Source organism: Mus pahari, chromosome 8, assembly GCF_900095145.1.
Source record: "Mus pahari chromosome 8, PAHARI_EIJ_v1.1, whole genome shotgun sequence".
NCBI lineage: Eukaryota > Metazoa > Chordata > Mammalia > Rodentia > Muridae > Mus > Mus pahari.
Window position 1 is genome coordinate 14230784 of NC_034597.1, and position 13605 is coordinate 14244388.

Genomic DNA, 13605 nt, shown 5'->3' on the forward strand with positions numbered 1-13605 from the left:
GTGTGTGTGTGTGTGTGTGTCTGTGTCTGTGTGTGTGTGTATGTTTGTGTATGTATGTGTGTGTGTAGAGGAAGTATTGCCCAGAAAGTAAATCCAGTTAAAAAAAAACAGGCAGAGGTGACACTCACCTTTAATCGCAACACTTGAGAGGCAGAGGCAGGCACAGCTCTGAGTTTAAGGTCTACAGAATGATCTACAGAGAGAGTTCCAGGACAGCTAGGGCTACACAGAGAAACCATTTCTCAGAGAGAAAAAAAAAAAAAAGAAGAAGAAGAAAGAAAGTAAGACAACAGCAAAGAAAGAAAGACAGAAAAAATTGGTGGCATTTCTCTTTTTAAACATCAGGTTTCTTGAATGCTAGATATTCAGAAGGAAAAAAAAATCCAATTCACATTTAAATAAAATGAAGTATCTTTACCTTAGAGGGATTCCTTACCCTAAACGCTGTGTTCAGGAGGATTAGAACTTGTTTTTCCCACCTACAATTTTGAATAATGTTCATTACATTTATACACAACTTTAGATCTAGCTTGGAAACATGTTATTACTCCTGCACCCAGGAAGTATGTTTGGTCTCCCACTGTTTTGCCTGTCAGTACAGACTACCTTTGGGGACTCAAAACACTCTCTTCAATCCATATGCATCTTCTCTATCACTTGTTTTATGGCAAGTGGCACATCCCTAGCACAGTAGGGCAGGTCTTCCCATAGGGACCCAAATGCTGGTGGGACAATTTGCTCTTTCTTTCCTCCTCTGTCTCAACACAGACCATCTTAAAGGATCAGACAGGTAGAGCACCATCAGCAATGCACTGTGCGCTGCTTCCTTTGATCTTAACTGAGCCAATCTCAGTGCCATTGTCAGCGACAGCAATTTTACTTAGCCTTTTCACCAAGGAAGCTTTATGATAATTTCATTTTTCATGAGCATTTTAAAATATGGCGGTCAATTTTGAGCTACATTACCTGAATTAGAATTCATTATTTCTTTTCAATAGCAAGCTAATGTTCTCTGTCTAGGCTAAGTATGTATGTATTTATGTATGTATGCATGTATTTATATATGTATGTATTATATATATCTACACATATGCATATATATTATATACATATATCCACACATATACATATGTGTATATGTGTCTATGCATATATATATGCACATATATATATAAATATGTATATATATGTGTATATACACACATGTATATATTATTTATCTATATCTATATCAGTGTGCATGTATATATATATATTTTTTTCATTTTTGATGTGTGGAATTGTTTTAATCAATTAATTAATTTATTTATACTCCATATTTTATTCCCTCCCACCCCTGTCCACCCTCTGACTGTTCCACATCCCATACCTCCTCACCACTCCCTACTCCATCTGACCTCTAAACTCCCTGGGACCTCCAGTCTCTTGAGGATTAGGTGCATCATCTCTGAATGAACACAGACCCTGCAGTCCTCTACTGTATGTGTGTTGGGGGCTTCAAATCAGTTGATGTATGGTGCCTATTTGGTGGTCCAGTGTTTGAATGATCTCAGAGGTCCAGATTAATTGAGACCGCTGGTTCTCCTACAGGATCACCCTCCTCCTTAGCTTCTTTCAGCCTTTCCCCAATTCAGTAACAGGAGTCAGCAGCATCTGTCCATTGGTTGGGTACAAATATCTGCATCTGACTCTTTCAGCTGCTTGATAGGTCTTTTGGAGGGCAGTCATGATAGGTCCCTTTTTGTGAGGGCTCCATTGCCTCAGTAATAGTGTCAGGCCTTGGGACCTCCCCCTTGAGCTGGATCCCACTTTGGGCTGCTGCTGGACCTTCTTTTCCTCAGGCTCCTCTCCATTTCCATCCTTGTAATTCTTTCAGACAGGAATAATTATGGGTCAGAGATGTGACTGTGGGATGGTCCCCCTCTTCCCTCATTTGATGCCCTGTCTGTCTGCTGGAGGTGGGCTCTGTAAGTTCCCTCTCCCTACTGTCAGGCATTTCATCTAAGGTCCCTCCCTTTGAGTCCTGAGAGTCTCTCACCTCCCAGGTCTCTGGTGCATTCTGCAGGGTCCCCCAACCTCCTATCTCCCAATGTTTCCTGTTCTCATTTTTTCTGCTAGCCCTCAGGGCTAAAGTTCTTTGCCCTCACACAATACTAGATATCAGGTTCCCCTCCCCCCCCACAACTCCCCAACCCCTTCCACTTTCCCTCCCAGGTCCTTCCCTCCCTCCCCACTTGTGATTGCTTTCTTCTCTTTCCCAAGTGGGACTGCAGCATCCTTACTTGAGTACTTCAGCTTGTTGACCTTTTTGAGTTCTGTGGACTGTATCTTGGGTATTCTTTACTATTTATTTATTTATTTGGCTAGAATCCACTTATTAGTGAGCACATACCATGTATGTCCTTTTGGGTCTGAGTTACCTCACTCGGGATATTTTCTAGTTCCATCCATTTACCTGCAAAACTCAGGATGTCCTTGTTCTTAATAGTTGAGTAGTGCTCCATTGTGGAAACGAACCACATTTTCTGTATCCATTCTTCTGTCCTGGGACATCTGGGTTGTTTCCAGATTCTGGCTATCACAAATAAGACTGTTATGAACATAGTAGAACATGTGTCCCTGTAGCATGGTGGGGCATCTTTTGGGTATATTCTCAAGAGTGGCATAGCTGGGTCTTCAGGTAGATCTATTTCCAATTTTCTGAGGAACCTCCAGATTGATTTCCAGAGTGGTTGTACCAGTTTGCAATCCCACCAGATTGGGAAAAAAAAAAAAATCTTCACTAACCCCATATCTGATCGAGAGCCAATATCCAAAATATATGAAGAACTCATGAAGCTAATCACCAAAAAACCAAACAACCCAATCAAAACATAGGGTATAGAACTAAACCAAGATTTCACAACTGAGGAATCTCAAATGGCTGAGAAGCACCTAAAGAAGTGTTCAAAGTCCTTAGTGATTGAAGAAATGCAAATCAAAACGGCCCTGAGATTTCACCTTACACCAATCAGAATAGCTAAGATCAAAACCACAAGTGACAACTCATGTTGGAGAGGATGTAGGTGTGTGGAATTTTTAAGTGGGGCCTGTACTCAAAGAACCTTTTAGCTTATGAGTGAAATATACCTCTTCCTTTTTTGTTGTTAGACACTCTGGAGTGTCATGGAGGCTTCCTGGGTGGGTGACTTTTTCTATATTTTATTTGTCACCCGTTTTTCATTCCTTCCAGATACTCTGCTTTCATTTTTATTCCTGACATGGTTCAAGATGTTGCCTCCAGCTGTCCTTTGGGGAAGGTTTACAATTTAACTGTACCATATCTATTGCACTCCACAAAATACCTACCATTCTTCACTTGGCTGTGGACCCCTGTTGGACTTGCCGTTCCCTGTAGAAAGTGGGGATGCTCCATATTTCAGGATTATGCTCAAGTCTAGGATACAGGCTGAGCCTGTACTTCCTGCTATCTGTCTTTCCATTGTGAAGGCAGGAGTTAAAGTATGTCTTCCAAAGTCTGTTGTGAGGGCAGAGCTATAGAATCTGTGTATAATGCTGTGATTTTTGGTACATAGAGACTGAGAGCTAATGTTCTTAGCTACACCATCTTAAAATAGTCTGTGACATGTCATTTGAGAAGACACTTTTGGTTTACAATAGATGTTGGGGCATGTATCAGTCAGCTCAGCTGCTGTAACAAAATGCCTCAAACTCAAGAGGCCAAATAAACCTGTGCTAGAATTCTCACCGTGCTAGAATTCTAAGCTTGGTATAATAGCATGGTTTGGTTCAGGTGCTGGCTCTCTTACTCCTTAGGTCTAGGTTTGGGGAGAACCAAAAGGATATCTCTTCTGTTCTTTAAACCACATGACCATGGCCTCATTGAACCTTAATGATCTCCTGGGGGCTAGGTTGGATTTAAAGATTTCAACAAACAAATCTGAAAAGGACACATTGCAGCCCCTAATGGAGAGAGCCCAGTCTCTTCTCCCACCCTGCCTCACCGAGTTTTCTAAGATTTATGCTTTGGGCAATAATTTGAAAGGCTTTAACTAAGCATGTATTCCCTGAACACAGAAGGAGAAAGTAGACCATACGTTCTTCCTAGGGAAGTCTCAGCCCCTGAACTTGGGAGTCTTGTAACACAGAGCAAAGTCACTTATTCCACGGGAATTGTGGAGAGAGGGATCCAGGCCCAAGGAAGCCTTCAAGGTTTAGTGTCGAACAGACACAGGAAGAGGCTCCAGGGTCCCAGATACACTCGAGATGACAACAGGACACAGTCCTGGTAGACAGGACAGCTGTGGTGGAGGCTCCTCACTGCCTCAGCTCAGCAGAAGGATGCCTGATGCAGAAATAAGTAAGCCCTTAAGCCCTTTCATTTGGATGACCTTGGACTCAACTCTCCTAATCCCCCTCCAACTCCCTTGGGGAATCTGGACGTCAAGGCTGAGGTTTAGGTCCTGGAATCTGTCATTGGGATTAGGTTCCCTTCAGCCACAAAGTGGAATAGAAAAGGCTGGGGAGTGACGTTGGGGGCTTACTACCCATGTCCAAAGAATATTATCTCATCTTTAGAAGGACTTTGAAACCCAAGGTGGAGATATCAGATCTTGGGATAATTACAGAACAGCCAGGAGCTGAGTTACAGAAAGCCACATTTTTTTTTTTAAACAAAACAAAACAAAACAAATCAAATGTATCTGCTCAGTATAATATGTAAAGAAAAAGAGATTTCTACATGCATTCTAATTTTTAGTCATGGGCTGTTTAGGAAAAGATTAAGTTACAAAGGATTCGTTTCTTCCTTGTATTGAGAACAGCTCCATGGCCAGCTTGGGACTTGTGCTTGGGTGAGAGGGCCCGAACAGGAAGAGTGGGGACTGTGTTTGTACAAATGAAAATGTTCAGTGGGAAGGAAACTGACCCTGGGAGGAAAGCTTCCCCCACTCCGTCTTCTTCCAGGCACTGTGGGATTAATGTGCAACTTTGTTCATATAACTGCTACAAACAGTTCACTGTGTAGGCCAAACACTCTCTAATGCAGTAAAATTAAGAAATAATACACTTTGAAAGTGATTTATGAGTGCGGTTAAACTGCCAGATTTACAAAGAAATAGTTCAGATCTTGGGAAGCCTCAGGAGTCACGTCAAAAATGAACTTGACCATGATTTAAACTGCTACTTTTCTTACATGACATTTAATATGTGTACTTTAGAGGCCCATATGTCTTTAATAAAATAGCATTAAGTTTTAAATATGATATGAATGCAGCCAGTTTCTAAATTCATAACCTTTTCCACAACTCCAAAATGCTAACCAATAAGGGAGTCATACACGCAATAAAACATAAACCTTAGAAAATAGCTTTTTATTAAAACGGTTAGGCAGTTGGCAGCTGGGCTGCAGTGTAATAAATACTTACAGCGCTGTGGGTTTATCAGACGTTGTTTACCCTGCTAGCAACTGGGACCAGACAACTAATTATAGACCCTGTGCAAAGGCACTCCGTGCTCAGTCCCCAAAGTGTGACAGAGAGAGAGAGAGTAGTTATGCTGAGAGTCTCTGTCCAAGGACTGGTATTCAGCTCCCTTGCCAGTTAAAGGTGACCTTGGGCAAGTCCCCCCATTTCTCTGACTTCGAGCTGTGCCACGGTGGTGACAGTACCATCTGCCACATAGATATATGTTGATAACAGTAGCCCATAGTAGTGGATCAGTTAAAAACCAAACCACTGTTGGGGACTAGAGAGGTGACACAGATTAAGAACATTGGCTAGGCAATAATGAAGACTGGAGTTTAGGTCCCAGCACCCTTATATCAAGCCAGATACTCCACAGATACCTGAAGCTTCAGCTCTGAGGGATCAGATAATAGCACAAGAGCGTGTACACACACACATGGGCACATCCATCCATATGTGTCTGCACACACACATAAACAAATAGAATTAAAGAAATTTTTAATAGGTTTTTAAAAAATCAATTCTTTAAAAGCTCTTTCTGTTGTTAATGAGTTAATTTAGGCCCGATCTTCCTTGACAATCTATTCTGAGTCCCAGAAGCACTTAGGAAAGTTGAGTCTCTCACCAGGGCTCACTGGCATCTTTGTAGAATGATTTGGAGGACATGAGCCTTAGTCACCTCTCATAAGGCAATGGCATGTTGCAAATGACAGGAGATATTGGTTCCCCAGCATGAGGGTAAGTCCTTCCTTGTTCCTAGAGATGAATGTGAACTACTCCATGTTGTTTCTTCTTGCCTTTGTGTTTGGAAATATTAATGTGTTACCACAAAAGAATTTTCAGTGTTATGGCTGCTGCTCCTATATGTGTAACTGTGACAGCAGCATGTTTGATGTGGGACTTCCCAGTCTATGTATCCTTGCACACCTGTGTACAACATGCTAATCTATGTCTTGCCTGGAACATCTGGCCTGGAGATGTTTTTGGCAGTGTTTGTCTACATGGCCAAATAACCCAATCCACAAACTTGCTTCTGGAACAAATACCTAATTTTTTTTTTCTTTAAATGGGGGCTGGGAGTTATATTCTGACCTATCTGTGAATTTTGGCTCACAGACATCTGTGTGGTACTCAGATTAAGAGACCAAAGTGCCATTTTATTTTATTTTATTTTTATACATTTTTAAAACAGTGTTAAGATCCTACTAAGGGATATTGTGGTGGTTTGGATGAAAATGGCCCCCATAGGCTCATAGGGAGTGGCATTGTTTGAAAGGATGAGGACATGTGGCCTTGTTAGATTAGGTGTGGCCTAGTCAGAGGAAGTGTGTCACTGGGGATGGGTTTTGAGGTTTCAGAAGCTCAAGGCAAGCCCAATGGCAGACTCTCTTCCTGCTTCCTGCTGATCAGGATGTAGAACTGTGATCTACTTTTCCAGCCCCATGTCTCCCTGCATGCCACCATGTTTCCCACCATCATGTTAATGGACTAAACCTCTGAACTGTAACCCAGCCCCAGTTGCTGTGGTAATGGTGTCTTTCCACAGAATTAAACTCTAACAAGACAGATATTAACAAGGAAAAGCATTTCTACCCACTCTCCACATGCCAACTACACAACCTTCCATTTTCTCCTCTCGCCCTCTCCATGGTCCTTGTATATCAAAAACTCCAAACTTCACTTTCTAGCTCACACTTTTCTCATTTTCTCGGTATTCTTCCACATATCCCTATCACAAACCGTGCAGTTCTCCGTCGAATTTGATCTGTGAACCATCAATGACCATACCGTGTTGCTCTTGTTTCTGGATTTTAGTCTTACGCACAATGCTGGTAGTGTGTATCAAGATCTGTGTAAGTGACTATGCACGTTGCCTTTATGATGATTACCTAGAATAACTTAACATCCCCAAGCCTGCTGGAAGGCAGGATGTAACTCTATAAACCTCAGGTGCTAGGTTAGATTCACAGTTGCTACTTTTTAAGCTGATGGTCTGTTTCAGGTTAGACATTTCACCCAACAAGGTTTGAGAGAAGTGGGTCTTAAGTTATGTCTAATACTTCAAGACCCTCTTTGGAGCAGGCTTCATGGAGTCTTATTGGTTGGCATGGCTTTGCAACTCTGGGCTTAGGCTCTGTAGGTACTCCTACAATGCACACATTGACCTGCTAAGTTGCAGTCCAAGGGAATTATGGGTTCCCCTGAGCATCCCGAAAATTATTAACAGCATGCAGTCTTGATCAGTGTGAATGTGCGTTCAGACTGTTAGCCAAATCTTTGCATAATACCAATCATTCTACCTATAAAAGCACAAATATGTTATTGTTCTCAATAGGCAATTTAATGCAGCTTTGGGGAGGAAAAAAGAGAAAAGAAGATTACAGGCTGGCTGATCTTGCTTTTATTTCTCTTAAATCTCCCCACACTTCTCAGGGGTTATACTTGTTTAAACATTGTTTGCAACTGTGCAGCCTGTGTGATTTGGAAAGCAAATCAAACTAAACGCAACGTCTTCAGCATGTGCTGTTTTTAAAGGATTTCATGCATTCATTCCAAATATATATTTCTCCCCGAGTGGTTCTGAACCTATAATCTTTTCCTTGTTACATTTCTTTTGGCAGGAAGGGGGGCCAAGGAGGTGACTTGGTTGGGAGTGGAAGGCTCCTATTAAGAGCTACCTCCTCCTTGTGCGGTGTTATTCACAGCAGCGCTATTAGGGCTAATTATTTTCAGGTTTCTATCAAAGGGGGATATTTGAGCTGACAAAAATACATTATTTGGAAGAAAAATGGCCTGTTTAAATAAGAAAGGGATCATTATTATCTACACTTTCCCTTCTCCTCCCAGTTACTAGCCTTTATTGGGAAGAGGGGCTAGAAAGTCAGGGAAGGTTTCTGGAGACGGTGCACTCAATGATACCTGGTACCCTAAGAAGGGAAGATATATTTTCTCTTTTTGTCATAGCCTACCTTGATTATTCATTGCTGAACTGGCGTTAGCCTAAAATTTGCTGATTATGATGTGTGATAGAAAGATTATTGGTTGGTACATTGAGGGTAAGAGTCAGGAACAACTACTAAAACAAATGTTGCCCAGATCTTGGCAGTGTGAATGGGCCAGGCCACTGAAAATTCTGACGTGGAGAATGGGGTGTGTGTCTATCCAGGGACCTAGGCTCTTTGTGTACAATGACTCTATATTTTTCTTGTCCTGTGGGGTCCTTCACTGAACTCTGCTGGTTGATGGAGCAAGATTGAGAGTATGGAAGATTGTGTGAGAGTCACTGGTCTTAAAATGACATGCAAAACACTTCTGCCTGTCTCTTGTGGTCCAGAAGTTAAGGGAATAAGCATCCTTAGCTGAAGAAGGGGCCGAAAAATGAGACTTCTGGGGGATTTTAACATGTACCTCCCTAATTGCAGGCTGAATCTTGCATTCTCAGGACCTTGGAATGGGATGTGGGACTTTGAAGAATGGATGGAGTCCAAACAAGGCTGCAAGGGTGATATTAACCCAGTCTGCCTTGTGTCCTGATATAAAGGGAGATTAAGGTACACAGAGTTTACACCAGGATCTTCCTAGGCACAGAGGAACTACCATTGAAAGAGGAAACAAGGGGGTAACTCCTTGATCTTGAATGTTTAGCTCTGAAGGGCTAAGAAAATAAATTTTGGTCAGTTAAGCCATCTAATCTATGGTGATTTAGCCCTGGAAAGTGAATGCAGTAGCTTCAGTGAATCTCTCCCAGCAGATGTGAACACTCTTGGTGAACTCTGCACCTGTGAGCACTCAGGTTATAGTCTACCTTACTGAGAGTCATGGGTGAGCTGCATATCTCCTCCAGGTCTCAACGTTCCCACATATTACATGGGCAAAACCTCTGGGTTTGATGAGCTATGAGTCCATCCATGGCTTTTTGGCCTGACAACTGCATAGACCCTCACCCAACATTGGGGTCAGCTCTGAGTCCCCTAGCAGTACCTGCGAGGCTTGCCTTGGGAACTGGGCAGGAAATGCCATGGTGATGCATTAAAGCACACAGGTTTTAGGGTTTTGCAATATGGTTTCTTGGAAACTTATTTGCTGTGGGACTTCTGGGCTGGCAATCCCACTTGTATTCTTCTTTTTGTTCAACATTGTTTTTACCCTCTGGGGTCTTTTCTGGTTTCATATGTACCCTTGGATTATTTTTTATTTCTGTGAAGAATGGTAATCCCACAGCCAACATAATTCTAAGTGGAGAAAAGCTCAAGTAAGGGCATTAATATCAGGATTGAGGCAGGGCTGCTCATGATCACCCTACTCCTTTTTGATATAGTTTTGGAAGAACTAACTAGAGCAATAAAGCAAAAGCATTAGAGGTTCACAAATAGGAAAAGAAGAAGTGAAGTTATTCCTAGCTGCAGGTGATACAATAGTATACATAAAAGATTCAAAGATTCCATCAGAAAACTTCTAGACACAGTTGATAATTTCAGCAAAATGCCAGTGTACAAAACACATATTGACAGAGTTCATGGACACCCTCTAATTTAGAATAGCATCAAAGACAATAAAATATCTTGTAATAAATCTAACCAAGGAGGTAAAAAGCCTTTACAATGGTAACTTCAAATCTCTGAAGAAAAGTACCAGAAAATGGGGAAAATATACTGTGTTCATGGGGTAATAGAATTAAATTGTAAAAATAGCCAGACAACCAAAAGCAACTTGCAGATTCAGTGCAAATCCAATCAGAATACACACAACATTCTTCACAGAGATAGAGAGAAAAAAAAAATCCTAAAATTCATGCGGAACTAGAAAAGGTTCTGGATTGCCAAAGCAATCATGAACAAAAAGAGTAATCCTAGTGGAACTGCTATTCCAGACTTCAAGATACATTATGGAATTGTAACATTTTCAGGAATACTATAGCATCCGACACTCAGGTGGTTCTGTTGAGAGAATGGAAGGCTCATACGTAGTACCTTATAGCTGATGATGTTTTCTGGACAAGTAGATGTGCTTGCATCAGGATTAAATGCATGGCCTCTCAGTATTTCTGAACCTGCCCAATGGAGACTGACATAGTCTGGAACCTAGATTACTCTTCTTTATGTTCCGTGTTACCCAGAATTCTTTTGTACTCATGGGAGGTACTGGCATGCCCTTGAGATAATGTCTACCCCTATCTGTTAAGACTGCCTCAGCTCCCATTTTCAAACCACTAGAGGTTGGCTTTAAATAGTACAGAACGGTGTCTCTTGTGCCCCAATCACCCCAAAGCATGAGCTGAGGGGAGAGGGAGGAGTAGAGGGGAACATTTTTATGTACTGGTTCTGTTGTCCATGTTTGAATTTCAGACTCTGAGTCCATCCCTCTTCTGGGAGCCCATTGAAGCCAGAAGATTCTCAAAGAGAAGAAAAATAAAGATGATCTATTTTATGTCACTTTTATTCAAAACAAGCTGTGTAGCAGGGTGAGTTTTTGAGATGCCCCACAGACAGGGAAAGGTCTTCTAGCCATAAAGAGAATGACAGCAAGTTCAGATTTTGTACTCTTACGCTCCCATAGGGCAGGTTATCTGTCTCTGTCATGGCTAATAGCAATTTATGCTATCCATGACCACTGGGAGGAAAAAAATCATATTCAAAAAATGAACTGAGACAGATTCTTTCTCAATTTGGGGTAAGCTCATGCCAGGCAGAAGGAAGGCAGTAGAATATTCAAGGTCATGGTTTCCTGGTCTTTACTGGGAGGTTGTCATTTATTTATGATCTGATCATTTAGGTTTCAAGCTTAGGAGACAATATTCTGGTCTTTAAAAAGAAAGAAAGAAACTTTGGGTTTTTGTGGCTAAAGGAATCTTCTTAAGATCTTCCAGGGGATACTTTTTAGCTAGTCAAGCTTTAATAGCACTGTCACTCAGAGAACAAGTTAGAAATAAATATGAATGGAGCTTCAAGACTGAGAGCATTTTAGAGACATGTGTGAAAATTAAACAATCCCAACCTAGGCTCTATGTACCAAGCTGCTAAAGATAAAGGGTTAGGGTTTTTCTCACTTTGGGAATCTTGGTTCAGGTTAATGGAACTCGTCTTCTTATTTCTATAACCTGCCCTAATCACAACTCTTTCGTAGCTATTCAAACATATATATATGTATATATGTATATGTATATACATATATACATATATATATGTTTATATATATATGTATATATATGTTTATATATATACANATATATGTATATGTGTGTGTGTATATATATGTGTGTACATGTGTGTATATATAAGTATATATGCATATATATGTATGTATGTATATGTGTATGTGTGTTTGAATATGTATATGAATAGCAACACCAGAAAGTATAAGATCATGAAACTCATAGAAACTGTAGTTCACTAGAAGGTTGAAAAACAGGATTAGAAGATGCAAGGTATGTGTTAGGATATGAAAATGCTACCAAATAGCTTCTCTCTCTCTCTCTCTCTCTCTCTCTCTCTCTCTCTCTCTCTCTCTCTCTCCTCATTCTCCCCAAATATCCAAAAGAATCTTAAGGAAGAGTCTCCTTTTTGAGGGAAGGTCTTGTTTATCACTCATTTTTCATTTCTAAGAATCATAACCTCAGTGTTTCAGGACTTGTAATACAACCACCCATCTCTCCACCCACCCAGCCATCTACTCATACACCCATCATTCATCTGCCATCTCTTCACCCACCCAGCCATCTACTCATCCACCCATCATTCATCTACCATCTATATGCTCTCCTATCTCTCTTCTCTATCAATCAATTACAATCCATCCATCCATCCATCCATCCATCCATCCATCCATCCATCCACCTATCTAATACTTACTAAGTATATCAGTCTGTATAGAAGGATTTGGCTAGAAAATAATATAAAAAACTCCTAGGTCATTTTCTAATAAAATATAATAAAAGTAAAATCTAATAAACTGAGTGTCCCTACTTTGATCTCTTCCATGGTGTCTTGCTGCTATATCTTTCTTTGTGGATGTGCCATTATACTCTTACTCACTTTAATTTTGACATTAGCATATTCTATTAGAATTAGACAAAAGTTTTCACAACAAACTTTTCAGAGTGTGTGCTTTCTGATTTTAGAATGGGCTCTAAGGTGGTATGAAGAAAAATGGCCTTCATAGGCCCATAGAAAGTGACACTATTAGGAGGTGTGGCCTTGTTGGAGTAAGTGTGGGTTTGTTAGAGGAGGTAAACCACTATGGGCTGTGCTCTGAGGTGTTAGATGTTTAAGCCATGCCCAATGTGGCTGTCTTTTCTTGCTGCTTGTAGATCACAATGCAGAACTCTCAGCTCCTCTTCCAGCACTGTGTCTTCCTGTATGCCAACATGCTCCCCCTGGCCCCTGAAGTGATGGTAGTGAAGTAAGTGTCTGAACTGGAAGCCATCCCCAATTAAATGTTTTCCTTTATAAGAGCTACTGTGGTCATGGTGTCTCTTCACAGCAAGAGAAAGCCTAAGACAGACACTGAAGGAAGAATCACAGAGTGCTGGGCTTATTTGGGTCTTTCCATGACAACCATTAGAGCTGTTCTGGAAAGCGCCACTCAGCCACTCTGAATAGTTCCTTGAATAAGTTCAAGTGACTCATGATGGCTACTCTTGCTTGTAGACCTGACTACATCTGGAATGAACGAAAACTCAAACATCTGGGGATACCTGTAAGGGACGTTTTTAAAAAATGAAGTAACTTGAAGTGGAAAGACGTACTTTTAATCTGGATCTTCTGAACTTTAGAGGTGGGAACATCTACCTTTAATCTAGTTCACACCTTCTGCTGGCAGCCTTCTAATTTTTAGACCTGGCTTTAAAATACTCTAGGACATGGAAGAAAGATGCTTGTGTACTTTGCCCGCTTGCTATCACTCTTGCTTGTAAGTCCATTCCTTCACTGGCGTTAGAGCACACTTCCTCAGCAGTTTGGTGTATACTGAAGACCGGCTGAGCCATCCAGCATTATGGATTGAACAACTACTGGATTCTTGGACCTTGCAGTGGTAGGAAGCCATTGTTGGACTAGTTGGACCACAATCTAATAAATATCCTTCTTTCCTTCCTTCCTTCCTTCCTTCCTTCCTTCCTTCCTTCCTTCCTTCCTTCCTTCCT

General features: G+C 41.1%; 1 protein-coding gene across 2 annotated transcripts in view; it reads left to right on the plus strand.

Moving 5' to 3' along the window:
• Lrmda (leucine rich melanocyte differentiation associated) overlaps positions 1-13605 on the plus strand; it is a 1022231-nt gene that overhangs the window by 596415 nt on the left and 412211 nt on the right. The window lies entirely within an intron of this gene.